Here is a 16,496-nt window from a genome sequence, read left to right as displayed (position 1 = left end):
TAAAGATTTTATTTATTTACTTGAGAGAGAGACAGTGAGAGAGAGCATGAGCGAGGAGAAGGTCAGAGAGCGAAGCAGACTCCCCATGGAGCTGGGAGCCTGATGCGGGACTCAATCCCGGGACTCCGCGATCATGACCTGAGCCGAAGGCAGTCGTCCAACCAACTGAGCCACCCAGGCGTCCCATGACTGGAGCCAACTTTTGGGCAAGTATCCACTCTTCTGATCAGTGGCAGTCCCTGAGCCAAGTTTCCTTTCTTGAACGGGGGTTGTGGGTGATTTTTTTTTTTTTTTTAGTTAAAAACACATACTGGACCCAGAGAGCAATGACTGCCATGCCTGTATACACTTAAGCTCTATTAGAGACATATCAGCTGGAGAAAAAGAAGGCATCCAAGAATCCTGTGTCCTGTGACGTCACATAGTACAGCTGAACATCTCTGTGAATGCTTCCAGGCAGACCGTTTATATGAGTAGCTTAACAGATGACCTCATACCCTTTGCCTTTGCTACACTATGTGTTTTCCTCACCCTGGAAACCTTTAAATCATCTATGCACTTAAAGCACATTAACCGTATCCAGAACATGAAGATATGATTTGTAGATGAGTTAATCCTAAAAAATACTTTCATTGATTTCTCTGTTACCATTCGTTGTCATTGTTGTTTTACACTAATATACTTGCATAGTCTTTGCCTGAATGCTGTCTTTAACTCATTCTGCTCCTTATAAGAAGTGAGCCCCCTCATAATCTAATGAGTATCATAAACTAAAATACTAATGATTGCATCTTTATCTTGATAAACCATATTTTGAGAGATTTGGACAGTTGATCTTTCCAAATGCTTACAAATGACTCATTTCTCTCTGAAATGATACTATTCTGACTTTAAAAAAAGTTTCCCCCTTAAAAGTGGTATTCCAACATATCACGTATGTAGGGTATTCTAACAGATCACACGGTGTGTGGGCAAGTAGGTGTGCTTATGTAAGTGCCACATGGCCACTATAAACCCCCACATCTTTCTCTCTATCATGTACCAGATTCAGCTGGAGTCAGATTTGCTTCTATACAGTCCTCTGTGGTTCTTTTTGTATGTGTGTGTGTCTGTTGACCTTTGCGTATGGTATCTGCTATGATTCACTCCATATTCCAGTCACCCCATATAAGCACAAACATATTGTCTGTGCCATACTTCCCTCTGTACACATACCTCTCCCATAAAGAAGGAGTGTTGAGTACCATTGTGATCCTTACTTATTAGTACTCATGAGGTCCTGGTGGTGTCCTGGAGAAGGCTCATTGCAGTGCAATGGTTTACAAACTGTGATATTGGACTCTTAGTTTTATAGCACGGCCCCAGAGTCTTAAATGGGAAGAATCCCTAGCAGAAAGGATTCCATTTCTTGCCTATCCTCATTTCATATGAGGGTCAAAAATTTTTAATAGGAATTTATCTTAGGATGGTTTCCCAGAACCAGACTCTGAAATGGAGGTTCATCTAAAGAAAGTAAGTGGTCTGCAGTACAGGCAAAGTGGCTCCAGGTTGATGCAAGGCCTTCAAAAAGAGAACAGGAATGGGTTGTTAGAAAAAGAGCCCTTGGGCAAGGGAGGGGTGCATAAATGGTGAAAGGGACCCAAGCGGTACAGGCACAGCAGCCATAATGTCTGCTATTTGCTTCTGTAATGGTAAAGCCCCAGATATGTCCAGTTCTTATTTCACTTTATTTCTCAGAGATATTCCCACTAGCTACTCCTTTCTTGAAATAGTCTTTTACTTTTGTTTCTGTGACATTCTTGTTTCTTGATCTTTTCAGCTGCTGTTGTTCGACCTAACTGTACTCTGACAATGCATTTTAGAGTTTATTCTAGGCTCTTTCTTCTCTATACTTGTTCTCTATTTGATCTCATCCCATGGACTTAGTTATCTGTCATAAGCAGATGTTTTAAATGTTAGTATCTCCAAACCAGTCCTTCACTCTGATATCCAGATATGTGATGAATACTATTGTCTTCTTTTAGTATGACACCATAAGCCAAATATGCCCCCAAACCATGGCCGTCCCCTGAGAATATGTCTTTCCTATCTTCTGAGTACCACCACCATTTATTAGTCTGTGTAAGACTGAACTGATGCTAATTCCAAACATTCAACAAATCTGCTCACTTATCCCCCCAAATAAATCCAAAACTGTCTTCTTCCACTTCTGTAATACTATCTCTCTCATATCCAAATGTCTGTTATCTTTTGCAGTATTATTTATCAGCCTACTAATTGGTCTAACCTTTTCTACTGCCGCTCACCAATTCAGTTTATCTTTCCCACGGGTCTATAAGCTCTATGAAGCCAGTAACCATGGATAAATTTTTTTCTTAAAAAAAAAAAGAAATTTAAAAACCTTATATTTTATGACAACTTTAGATTTATAGAAAATTGCAAAAATAGGATAAAGAGCTCCCATAAACTGTACCCAGTTTCCACTATTATTAATATCCTACATTAAAATGGCACATTTGTTACAATTAATGAACCAACACTGATACATTATTAACTAAAGTTTATTCTTTTTTTTAAAATTTTTTCAATTTATTTATTTTCAGAAAAACAGTATTCATTATTTTTTCATCACACCCAGTGCTCCATGTAATCCGTGCCCTCTATAATACCCACCACCTGGTACCCCAACCTCCCACCCCTCCGCCACTTCAAACCCCTCAGGTTGTTTTTCAGAGTCCATAGTCTCTCATGATTCACCTCCCCTTCCAATTTACCCCAACTCCCTTCTCCTCTCTAACACCCCTTGTCCTCCATGATATTTGTTATGCTCCATAAATAAGTGAAACCATATATATGATAGTTGACTCTCTCTGCTTGATTTATTTCACTCAGCATAATCTTTTCCAGTCCCGTCCATGTTGCTACAAAAGTTGGGTATTCATCCTTTCTGATGGAGGCATAATACTCCATAGTGTATATGGACCACATCTTCCTTATCCATTCGCCCGTTAAACGGCATCTTGGTTCTTTCCATAATTTAGCGACCGTGGCCATTCCTGCTATAAACATTGGGGTACAGATGGCCCTTCTTTTCACAACATCTGTATCTTTGGGGTAAATACCCAGTAGTACAATTGCAGGGTCATGGGGAAGCTCTATTTTTAATTTCTTGAGGAATCTCCACACTGTTCTCCAAAGAGGCTGCACCAACTTGCATTCCCACCAACAGTGGAAGAGGGTTCCCCTTTCTCCACATCCTCTCCAACACATGTTGTTTCCTGTTTTGTTAATTTTGGCCATTCTAACTGGTGTAAGGTGATATCTCAATGTGGTTTTAATTTGAATCTCCCTGAGGGCTAATGATGATGAACATTTTTTCATGTGTCTGATAGCCATTTGTATGTCTTGATTGGAGAAGTGTCTGTTCATATCTTCTTCCCATTTTTTGGTATGTTTGCCTGTTTCGTGTGTGTTGAGTTTGAGGAGTTCATTATCATCAGAAGTTATCAACAGTTATATGCCAATAAGCTTAGCAACCTAGATGAAATGGATGCATTCCTGGAAAAATATAAACTACCAAAATTGAACCAGGAAGAAATCGACAACCTGAATAGACCGATATCTAATAACAAGATTGAAGCAGTGATCAAAAACCTCCCAAAAAACAAGAGCCCAGGACCTGATGGATTCCCTGGGGAATTCTACCAAATCTTCAAAGAAGAAATAACACCTATTCTCCTGAAGCTGTTTCAAAAAATTGAAGCAGAAGGAAAACTTCCAGACTCTTTCTATGAAGCCAGCATTACCCTGATCCCCAAACCAGGCAAAGACCCTACCAAAAAGGATAATTTTAGACCAATATCACTGATGAATATGGATGCTAAGATTCTCAACAAGATCCTAGCAAACAGGATCCAATAGCACATTAAAAAGATTATCCACCATGATCAGGTGGGATTCATCCCTGGGCTACAAGGATGGTTCAACATTCGCAAATCAATCAATGTGATACAACAAATTAATATGGAAGAGAGAAGAACCACATGGTCCTCTCAATTGATGCAGAAAAAGCATTTGACAAAATCCAGCATCCGTTCCTGATTAAGACGCTTCAAAGTATAGGGATAGAGGGAACATTCCTGAACCTCATCAAATCTATCTATGAAAGACCCACAGCAAATATCATCCTCAATGGGAAAAAGCTTGCAGCCTTCCCGTTGAGATCAGGAACACGACAAGGATGCCCACTCTCACCACTCTTGTTCAACATAGTATTAGAAGTCCTAGCAACAGCAATCAGACAACAAAGAGAAATAAAAGTATCCAAATTGGTAATGAAGAAGTCAAACTCTCTCTCTTCGCAGATGACATCATCCTTTATATGGAAAACCCAAAAGACTCCACCCCCAAACTACTAGAACTCATACAGCAATTCAACAACGTGGCAGGATACAAAGTCAATGTGCAGAAATCAGTGGCTTTCTTATACACTAACAATGAAAATACAGAAAGGGAAATTAGAGAATCGATTCCATTTACTATAGCACCAAGAACCATAAGATACCTGGGAATAAACCTAACCAAAGAGGTAAAGGAACTACAGAACACTCATGAAAGAAATTGAAGAAGACAAAAAGATGGAAGACCATTCCATGCTCTTGGATTGGAAGAATAAACATTGTTAAAATGTCTATACTGCCTAGAGCAATATATACTTTTAATGCCATTCTGATCAAAATTCCACCGGTATTCTTCAAAGAGCTGGAGCAAATAATCCTAAAATTTGTATGGAATCAGAAGAGACCCTGAATTGCTAAGAAAATGTTGAAAAACAAAAATAAAGCTGGGGGCATCACGCTACCTGATTTCAAGCTTTATTACAAAGCTGTGATCACCAAGGCAGCATGGTACTGGCATAAAAACAGACACATAGACCAGTGGAACAGAGTAGAGAGCCCAGATATGGACCCTCAACTCTATGGTCAATTAATCTTCGACAAAACAGGAAAAAATATAACTAAAGTTTATTCTTATTTCTCTTTTTTATTAACATTGCTTTTTTTTTCATTCTGGTATATCTTCCAGGATATTATATTTACTTATCAAGTCACCTTAGACTCTTTGGCTGTGACAATTTCCCACACTTTCCTTATTTTTAATAAGTTGTGGGGAGTACCAGTCAGGTATTTTTGTAAAATACCCTTTTATTGAGATTTGTTTGCTGCTTCTAACATGATTTCCCTTGGTCTCTGGGTTTGGAGGAGAGAAAAACCACAAAGGTGGAGCCATTTCCACTCCATCAAATCAAGGGTACACACTATCACTATGATTTATTATAGTTGATGTTGACCTTGATTACACTGACTTAGGAGTCTGTCAAATTTCTGAACTGTAGTTATTCTTTTCTCTTGTTTCCATGTTGTACTCTTTGGAAAGCAGTCACAGTATACAGTGCACTTAAGGAGTAAAATGTAAACTCTCTCTTTGAGGGTAGAATAGCTACATAAATGATTTGGAATCCTGCTCAGGAGAAAAGTCACTTCTCCCTCATTTATTCACTTATTTCTATTTGTATGGACTCATAGACATTTATTTTATGCTTTGGGTCACAGCCCAATACTACGTTACTGTTGTTCAAATGTTTCTATCTTAGACTTTTGGGAGCCCTTTCAAGTTGGCTCCTGTGTCTCTTTGCCATTGTGGGTTTTCTCTTTGAATATTTCTGCATTTTCTGGCACTATAAGACGTAGTATTATTTTGTATCTTTTATGCTCCAGTCATAAAAGCAGCCATTTCTCCAAGGAGCCCTGGTTTCTTTCACTGGAGAATGGTATTAGAACCCAAGATCTGGGAGCTAGATGTACTCATTGTGACTGGAATGTCCCTATTTCTCAGCTTCCTCCATTGGTAGAACAAGAAATACATGCATGAGTACTAACATGTATATTTATAAATATTTCTCTAGACAACCATCTCTATCTGTAGTAAGCTAAACTTGAGTTTGCACTGATGTCTTCAACTTTCCTCTATTATCACATGGATCACTACAGTGTCCCCTTCTTGCTCATCTGCAACAGTGAAAAACCTGGCTCCCACTACCATGGTGGTGGTGCATCCATGTACTTAATTGTTCAAGTCCAGTATACTTGTACAGAAGTATCAGAATTGTTAACCCATAGACCCATGGCATACAATTTTATCAGCTATAGTATAGTACTTATGTTGTTTCTTTTGCCTTTAGTTTTACACATTCCGCTCATTTCTGAGGTTACTTAGGTCAGCACCTTCCATGATTATCATCATCCTCTCTATAGACTAACACCATCCTGACATAGAGTAAGTGGCCAACAGGTAATTTTTGCACCATTGAAAGAACTGAAGTATTTAATTTGAAAAGTTTCAATTGCTTACAAGAGAAGAAGAAAGAAAGGAGAAATAGAGAAAGAAGAAGAAGACGGATCTTGAATTCATGTTCTACTACTAATTATGATTTGTGCTAAGTTATTTAACTTCTCTGAAACTCAGTTTCTACAACTGTAGCATAGGGATATTGACAACCACAAGGGATTACGGTGAGCAAAATATAAGAAAATATTCATAAATTGCTTGAGAAAATATCAACAACATAGTCAATATATTCTAAACATTAGTTCCTTTCCATTCTCGGAGATTTCTAGACTCATCAAAGTTCATTCCCAGGATTCCAAGAAGTACTTGATCACCACAATTACTTTCCTATCCAGCTGATGAGCCCTGAAATTCCTTCTAGAGGGTCTAAGCTTTGTATTAATGGCAACAATTTAGGACTAAATACACACATTTGGAGAGGATGACACTGATCCATTTATGGAAGTAATTAACAGCATTAATATTAACAGCTAACAAATTGCTGGGCTTCAGGCACTATACTGAGCCCTTTAAATGCAAACCTTACAATGATCTTCCCTGGATGACACCGTTTTTAACCCTCACTCACAAATGAAGAAACTCACCCATATTTCAATCACTGTCATAATGTTGGAAGCCAAACAAAGAGGCTAGCCTGCTACATGGTGGAAGATCAACAAGTTTAAAAATTGGGAGCATGAAACATAAATTCCACAATTATTTTTCATTATTTAGATTATTTTTAACATCTGAGCAACATAACAAATTCAGCTCCTCTTACATTTGCAACTCTGTGACCTCAGGCCAGATATTTAATGATGCTTTAACTTGGATTTTTGGTTTCTTTAAGGTTTAAAATCCAATGTTCTGAGTAGTCTTTGAGAATGGATAGTCTTGAGATGGATTTGACTGTCTGCTACTTATTTTCTAATGCGTAACCAAACTCTCTCTCCCGTCCCCTGCCCCTAAATTTGCAGAAGCTTAGTACACTTTCTCTACCCTGAAAATGATCTCAAATCATACCTTCCCTACTGATTCTCTTGTTTCATATTCCTTCATGAATAAAATGGAATGTTACTTCCCACAGTCAACTCTGGTTTGGAATGCCAAAGCAACAAATCTGAAAGCCAAGTGTGAGTTCTCATTCTATGCCAGACACAGTGCTGAGTGCTTTAAAGGCACTATACTATCTTAATCTTCCTACTAGCCCTGTGATAGAGTTATGGATAGTATTCTTTCTTAGACAAAAACAAAACAAAAAAACCTCCACAAACGTGCATATATACACACATATACAAACTAGCTTCAGAGATCTTAAGCAAATTGCCCAGCACTTGACAGGGCAGAATTCTGAATACATGACTCCAAACCCATGCTTTTGGCCACTAAATCTTGTCCCTTGAGATAAGTTATGTCTTGTATCAAAAGTGTTAATAACTAAGAGGGACATGGAACCAAGGTTATAGACCTGGTGTATGATGAGGCAAAAATGTACAGTAACTACACAGTATCTATTGGACACCATGATGTTACACACGATAAGAGAAGTTACTATTAGTATTTCTATTATTCAGAGGAGGAAGATGAGACTTTTAAGTCTAATAAAACTTTCAAATGTAGCTCTGACTCTAATAAAACTTTCAAATGTAGCTCTGACTCTAATAAAACTTTCAAATGTAGCTCTCCCTTCCCCTACCTACTGCTAAGATGCCAACTTCAGAATTATCTAGACAAATTTATTTAAAATTTTTTTTAAAAAGCCAGTTGTAAATTCAGTAGGCCTAAATCACCATGGACCTAGAGAGCTATATTTTTAAAAGTTCCCCAAGTGATGCATTTCCAAGTATATAAGCATCATACAAATATAGATTTGCCTGATAGAGGGGGTCAACCTCATTTACAATAGTAGAATACCAGGTCAGTGCTGTTTCCTCAACTTAATAGCCTATTAAAAATACTATCTATGAGCTATCTCTCTATCACCACCCCCAGAGCAAGCAAGAACACATTCTGAAACCCATTTGTAGCTTGGATGACAGGAATATTCTCTTTCCAAATGAGATCCTAGCACCTTATTTACTCTGGGCCTGGTCCTCGGACTCTGGGTATCAGGGTCATCTCTGTAGGATACTTACAAACTGTTTGTTTCTTTCTTTCTTTTTAAATCTAGGGCTCTTGTAAAGGTGACAAGGCTTGATTTGGTCATGATTTCTTTACCCCACAACTTTAAGCTGCCAATCTGCCATGCTTTTTTCATTTCATCAGCCCTGCCCTCAAGAAAGCCACTTGAAGCAGTCATTTTTCTCTATAGTCAAAATACTCCCTTAGAGATATTTACATCTTAACTTTTCCTTATCCTTGTCTTTCGACCATCCATTTAGTTAGCAAATTAATTTTTTAAAAAAATGATTTTAGTACCTGTTATATTTCAGGTGCCATTTTAGGCATTGAGGAGATAAACAAAACCCTATAGTGTTAGGGTGCTTATGCATTCTGTCTCTGTCTCTCTTGGTTACACACACACACACACACACACACACACACACACACACACACACACACATGCTTTGGTTATAGCTTCGCAGTAGGAAGCCCTGTATAAGTAGAGTCCCTTCCTCTGGACCTTTCCCAAATTCTCCCTTTCCTCCTATATCTGAGCTAATAGGTTAATAAGTAGGCATTCGTTACTGATTGTGTAGTTTTAAGTCACTACTTACATTTGATCATTAATTCCTTCTATTCAAATTCTCTGCCCTATGATAAAATACAGGACGCATTTGGCATCCAGGGGAGACTTCAACTTCCCTCAAACTACCGAAACATGAAGCCAGCTCCTTCATTCCCCAAATCGATGAAAAGTTAGTATCCACAAGGATCCTATTCTTCTTGACCCAGAAATCACAAAGTTGATTGCTCTGACTCGTTGCACAGTTTCACCTAATATATATTTCAGCCTGAATTTGGAGATATTTTAATGTGCCTTTTCTGCAATTCTCCCCTTAGTTTTCCGCTGTCCTTCTGCTTAGGTAACTAATCTATGCACCCAAGTATGCATACATAAAATAAAAATTGCAGAAGAGTTTTAGTCCTCCTGACTCTGTAATGGGATAAAAAAGCAGGGCGATGACCTAACTAATTCAGAAATAGAGAGAATGTTTTTTAAAGTAATGCCAATGCCCCCTGCCCAATGTTCCAGAGATAACCCTCTTCCTCACTGTATGTTTTTCACATCTATTCCCAAGAGCAGGACCCTTTAGGAAATCAGAAGTTTAAAATGTGGACCACCTGAGAGGAAATGGGAACGGGAATGCCACCAATAAGGGAGAAGAGAGCTGCAAGCTGCTAGCAAGCAATCCAGGCTGGCTGTAGTAGACTGTTAGTGCACTCTGCAGAGGGAAGGCCAGCATGGCCTGTAAGTGTGCGTGCAATCTGCCCCCCCCTCCTGTTACCCTCTGCCCCATCTCTGCCAAGCTCCCCCTCACCCGCTCAGCTGCTGCCAGAGTCCACCTCTCCGTCCATCCAGAGGAGCAGGCATGCACTTTGCTGCTCTTGCTGCCTGATACGTTCTTTACCAATTCCAGCTACATCCCAGCCTAGCACTCTCTCCCTATCCTTGCTTTCTTAGTTCCTGTTACACGGGTCTCTGGGTCTCCTTCTAACTTACTGTGTACTTATAGATTATGTGTATGTTTTTTTATCTAAACCCATAGTATGTGATTCCATGAGGGATGGGATTTTTCTGTTTTGTTTACCACATTTCCACCAGCAATTAGATCAGAGCCCAGCATGAAGTACACGCTCAATGAGAACTTGTTGAATACACAAACAGGCTTGCAATGAGCTGGCCCTGCAACCATGATTATGTCAAACAAAAAGAAAAAGAAAAAAAATGTAACCTAGTGTTTTTCTGTTCTGGTGCAACAGATAATGAACTTTTGAGTGTTACATGAACAGGGCATTGGCCAACATTGGACCATTGTATGAAATCTATTCCCTTTCTGTTTCTTCTGATTATATCAAACCCAAAAATATTTGGGCTAAAATATCATAAACCCCTTGCTAATTTTCTTTTTGACAAGATGAAGATGAAGAGGAGGAGGGGGAGGAGAAGGAAGGAAGAGGAAGAGAAGGAGAAAGACAAGAAGAAAGAAGGAGAAGGAGAGAAGAAGGTGGTGACAATGAAGGAGGAGGAAGGGGAGGAGGAGGAGGAGGAGAACAAGAAGAAGGTGGTCCGTTTCAGGCTGTCCTTGGTTGGTAGCTAACATTTTTTGTTTTCATTTTTTAAATTTAATTTTTGTCAAGTAATGCAGTGACATAAAATTTATTTAAAATTCCATTTATAAAAAGAAAAGAAAAAAGAAAAAATGGAAGAAAGGGAGGGAGATTAAGAGGGTGGAAAGGAAAGAGGGAATGAAAGAAAGATTAAGGAAACAGATCATTTGGTACACAGACTTCACAAAAATGGTAAAGATGTAGCAATGGTATGGTAAGGATTAACGCTTTGGAACATCAACCCTGTGAATACACAGATCTCTAACCCTAGGAGAACACAGGAGGCATATCCTTTGGATACTGATCTCTGCAAGTGGTAGCCTCCTGGGATCCCAGTCAAACAGAAAGTGTGGGGTGCATTCTCTTTAGAATATATGCTGCAGGAAAGCCCAAGATTACATGAAAAGAGAAGAAATTTTTAAAGGAGACACAATTCTTAACCCTTACCAGTCTCTTATTAGGTTTAGATCAGTGTTTAAAAAATGGTGAAAACAGAGAAGACTTGTGTGCATCGTGGAGACTATTTCTAGAAGAGCCCCAAAGGATGACGTGTCATTTCATCATGACAGTGACATTGTACAGTTCGGTGGCCAGTCAAGTTGTATGCTTTACCCCCTACACAATCTGCACAAAAACACTAACGTGCCTCTGCCCCTTCTTGACTTCATCCTACCCTTGGAATGCAGCTCAGCAACTTTACTGACAGCTGAGCCTCCTGGGGGGCATAGACTGACTACATCTTAGACCATGAGCACTTGTCATTCTGAAAAAAGAGCCACAGACATATTTGAACTATAAAGAAATAACAACAAAAACAAACCACATCCTTATCTTTCACTGTGCACTTGAATGCAATTTATTTTCATTTTTACATTTTAAGGGAAAACTGGTAGAGACCTGATGGTTAGAATAGAAATGAAGTATAGAGCATATTGCTTTTTTTTTTTTTTTCTTTTTCATTCCTACAGAGCTGGTGGGATAGATGTCTTTGCCTTTAGCTCTGAAATTTGTATTCTCTACTGTCTGGGAAGAAAATACAGGATAATGTCCATTCTGCTGCTTTTATCCCATTTTGTTTATTCTCACAAGGTAGAATTTTAAAGAAAAATGAAACACATTAATCTTTATCTAGTAATTTATTGCTCCCCCACTAAATCCTTTAAAAGGCCTATCATTTTAAGAACCTTGTATTTCTTTCAAAAATCTGCATCCTCAGTCCTTTCAAAACTGAATAGGTTACTGAGCTTAATTCATTCTCATGAGATTGCTTCTCATTCTTCTTTCCAGCTGTGCTCCAAAGAACAGCTCTGCATCCCTTGGAGAATCTCCATGTGGGGAGGGCACAATGAGTTTGAAAGCCATAGATCAACCTAAGACTTACCTTTCCCCTGGGAAATCTTGATGAGGGCTTCTCATACAACCTGCAGCAATTCCTTCCATCACTGAATTTGTAGGATGAAGATATGTTTATGAAGGAAGTGTGTGGTTTTCCTTACAACCACCATCTCAACCTCAAATTGAACCAGGTACATCCCTTGTCAGTTTTGAAAATCCAACAATATTAACAGTGATGTAGAATTAAGTTTTAAAAGGAAGAGAAGACCATTGATTAAAAACTAGAAGAAGGCAAGAGGCAAAGTATGATATGAGTGAGGGGAGATGACTGATATCACCCCTTTAGTCTCTTCTGACACCTTGACTCTGTGTCCATCCTGAGCTCTAACCCAACAAAATCCTAACAGTTTCCTTAATGAATGAATACTGCTCCAGGGCTCAAGAGACATATACATATTACATATGTAGACATATACATATTACATATGTATACATATACATATTTTTTAGATTTAATGATATTAAATCTAATATCATTAAGTGTTTCCTAGATGCTGTTGTAAACTCTATTTTTATTGAATTTGGTATTTGATATTTGGAGAAAGGCAATTAATTTTTATACACTGACTGTGTGTAGCGGACTTACAGAAGGATAATTAACCAAATTTACATAGGTAGGAAATTGCAAGGTTGGGGAACAAACCAATGTTTATAGAATTCTAGACACCATGCCCTCAACCATCCCCAAAAAGCCTTCCTAAACCATTCTCAAAAATACTCATTCCCTTACTCATAACCTCCACCAGATGGAGTAATACCTTAACCACTCTACTATATTTTTTCCCTTACCTGCCATGCCATAACATTTTTTTTAGAAATAATTATTTGTATGTTTCCTTCTTCTTTCTTACTATGTAGAGGTTCTATCTAACTTCTTCAGCAATCTATCCATCCCACACAGAGCCCACATGCCACAGAACAGCAGTACTGACATTTCGAACTGGGAGATTTTGTTGAGGAGACTATCCTGGGCATTGAAACATCTTTAGCAGCATCTCTGGTCTCTACCCACTAGATGTAAATTGCAATTGATCCCTGTTGTAATAACTAAAAAAACAAGCAAGCAAACAAACAAACAAACAAACAAAAAAAACGTGTCCAGATATCAACAATGTCCCTCTGGAGGAAACACTGCCTTTAGCTGATAACCACTGGCTTGATAACCACTGCCTTAGGGTAAAGCCAACCCAGCTTCCAAGAATAACCCCATCATCTTGCCAGTGATTGTTTCAGGAAAGAACATTTGACCAAAGTTTGGCCCATGAGACTGGAGTTGAAGTTCACCCTGATTTTTTCTGAAAAAGTTCTTTCTTCTAAGAGAGGCTACAAAGACACACTCTCACTCTCTCTCTCTCTCTGAACATCACTGGCTACACCTAGACTGGAGCTAGAGCAGCCATCTTGCTACCCGCCTGAGGATGAATGCAACGCACAGATGACTATATGCAGCAGATCACCCCCAAGAAACTCCTGGAGAAAAGCAGACAAAACTACTGGATTAAGTCTTTCAGGTATGTGAGACAAGATAAGAAATTTCCAATGGTTTAAATTAGCTTATGATGAGATTTCTTCTCTTCCTTCCTTCCATCTCCCCTCCTTTCCTCTTTCCACTTAAGACTTGAAGTTTATACAACCCAATTGATTACATTCTCAAAATAAAAATAAAATTCTCTGCCAACTTTCAAATGCAGCGGCCCCTCATTTCCTATCATTTTTCTCAATTTCCTCCCTGCTTAGGTACTCATTCTGGTGTTTTGAATATATATCTGTCAAAAACATTTTTACAGATTTATGCAGATAGGCACATGAAGTTAAAATTGGTGTTATGTGTGTGTGTGTTTTGGTTTCCCTGAAGGGTATTGGGCTATAAATTTCATTCTATTTCCAGCTGCCTTCATGATGGGCTCTGTGTGTGTGTGTGTGTATGTGTGTGTGTGTGTGTGTATTTCTTTAACTATGTGGCATTCCACCACATGTGACGTTACCTATTTCTTATCCTGTTTTATATGAAGGATGGCTTACTTTCTATTACCCTGATTTTTACTTTAAACCATTTCAAAATGGGCATTATTATTTATGACCCGAAGATGTAAGTGGAGGGGTTGTTAGGGCATTCCCATACTTCCCTTCTGAATACTGAACTACTTTTTTTCCAGAATAGACATCTAAACCAAACTCCCATGATAGTACATGAGCATCCTTATGTCCTCATATCCCTGACAATGCAAGTTTCTTATATTTTCTAATATGACCCTTATAAAATGGTATCTATTGGGTTTCAGTTGTATTTCTGAAATGATTAATCAAGATAGATACTTGTTTGCATATTTAAGTACTTGATTCACAGGATTGTCATGACTTTTTAAAAGTTAATATATGAACTAAGGGTTGCCAGGGGGAGGGGGCTAGGGAGAGGGTGGTTGGGTTATAGACATTGGGGAAGGTATGTGCTATAGTGAGTGCTGTGAAGTGTGTAAACCTGGTGATTCACAAACCTGTACCCCTGGGGCTAATAATACACTATATGTTAATTTTTTTTAATTAAAAAAAAAAAGTTAATATACATAATAATTCTTGGGATCATTGTATTAGCTATTACTAATATTACTATTATTATCAATATTAACATTACTATTATATGTTAGCCATTTGATCTCTCTGTGAATTGCTTGTTTGTTTTCCCCCAGATTTCTCTTTCTCATTTATTATTTCCAATAATTCTTTTATACTATAGATATCAATCCCTTGTCTGAATAAACGTGCAAATATTATCTTCAAATCTTGTCACAAGGCTGGTAACTTCATCTATGGAGTAATTTAGTGACATGGACTGTACTTCATCAATTTTTCTCCTTATAATTATCTTTCTTTTGAGATGTTGCTTAAGAATCTCTTCACCATCCCAAATGCCAAATATATTTCTATGCTTTTCTTATATTGGCTTTATAGTTGTACATTTGGGCTTCTAATCCATTTGGAGTTTGGGAGATAGTAAAATTTCATTTTTATGGTTTACAATACAGTGAACCTACTTTTCCAATACCACTTTTTAAAAAATCCATTCTTTGCCCTACTAAAGTGTGATGCCTTCTATTCGCAGATGACTCTGATTCTAGGCTTTCTATTTTATTCCATTGCGTATTGATTGGTTCTTGAGTTAGTGGCACACAGTTTCTTTAACTATGACTTCATAATAGATTTTTAAACCTCATTTTTTCAAAACTGGCTTTTTTCTCTCTCACTCACTCCTAAAAGTGGACTTCTCAAATTTCTGTGGAGATTTTGTCCCTTTTAGTGGTTACTTTTTATGCTTTGTTTCTTAGGCTCACAGCTGTGTTAATTAAAAAATTGCAAATGCATCAAAGGAAAACTTGTCTTTTCCTGGTCCCTCAAGTGGCATCTTTTTGGTAATTCTTTCAAACATATGTTCTCTGTATTTTATCCAGACTTTTTACTTGTTATTGGTGAGAAACTTGATCTGTAAGTTGTTAGTCTAGCATAGACAGAAAATTGATTTTTAAAAAATATGGAACTTCTGATCAATAACTTTTCCGAACTAATATCAATTCCATTATGTTTCCTGTATCAGTGATATCTTTTTTAAAAAGATTTTATCTACCTATCTATCTATCTATCTGAGGGAGAGAAAGAGAGAACACAAGTAGGGAAAGGAGCAGGGGTGGGGGGAGGAAAAGAATCTCGAACATACTCCATACTGAGCATGGAGCCTAATGCAGGGCTTGATCTCAACACCCTGAGATCATGACCTGAGCCAAAACTAAGTGCCAAATGTTTAACTGACTGAGCCACCCTGACGCACCTCAGTGATATCTTTGTTTCCTTGTGTCACAGACTGGATTCACCTGTAGGAAATAGGGGTAGGTGTTCGAGGTGTTTACTGGGGAACCAGTACTTATGAAAGGCAAGGAGATGAAACAGCACAGAGGAGAGAAAGAAGTTAAGCTGCTATGCAGACCAGACAAAGACTCAGCTGCCAGTACAGGGAGTTCTGAGTACCACTGATCAGACTTGTCCCTTACTGGATCACATTGAGTCAAAACAGCCAAGCTGTGACACACCACCTTGTCACCAGATAACAGGAAGGCACAACCTCTCAGATAGGGCAGAAGGTTCTCTGCAACTGAGCTGGGCCATGAAGGAGCAGACCCCTGAACGCTCAGCTGACTGCTTTCCTTAAACTGGTTTAAGTCCTTGTTTGATGCAAAATAGTAACAATATGTGTCTATGTTTACCACACCTTCTAAGTTAAATATAACCCTTTACTCCTTTGGGAGAAGCTCCAGATCTGTGAGATCCCGTCCTATTGTGTGCTACATGCAAGGACTGGGAATTTTGACCAGACCATGTCTGCTTCTCCTACACATCTGGATGTGATCCCTTTATCTCTTGTTGTGGAGAGAGGGAGCGTTCAGCTAATTTTC

General features: G+C 38.4%; 1 long non-coding RNA gene across 1 annotated transcript; it reads left to right on the top strand.

Moving 5' to 3' along the window:
• Positions 1-10,591: 10,591 nt before the first annotated feature.
• On the top strand, positions 10,592-13,537 carry LOC116596269. The gene is made up of 3 exons (XR_004288092.1): positions 10,592-10,637; positions 12,114-12,185; positions 13,435-13,537. It is a non-coding gene; the product is annotated as an uncharacterized LOC116596269 (long non-coding RNA).
• Positions 13,538-16,496: the final 2,959 nt, after the last annotated feature.

Source organism: Mustela erminea, chromosome 7 (assembly GCF_009829155.1).
Source record: "Mustela erminea isolate mMusErm1 chromosome 7, mMusErm1.Pri, whole genome shotgun sequence".
NCBI lineage: Eukaryota > Metazoa > Chordata > Mammalia > Carnivora > Mustelidae > Mustela > Mustela erminea.
Note: the sequence above shows the minus strand (reverse complement) of the source record. Positions and strands in the feature narration are given on the sequence as shown.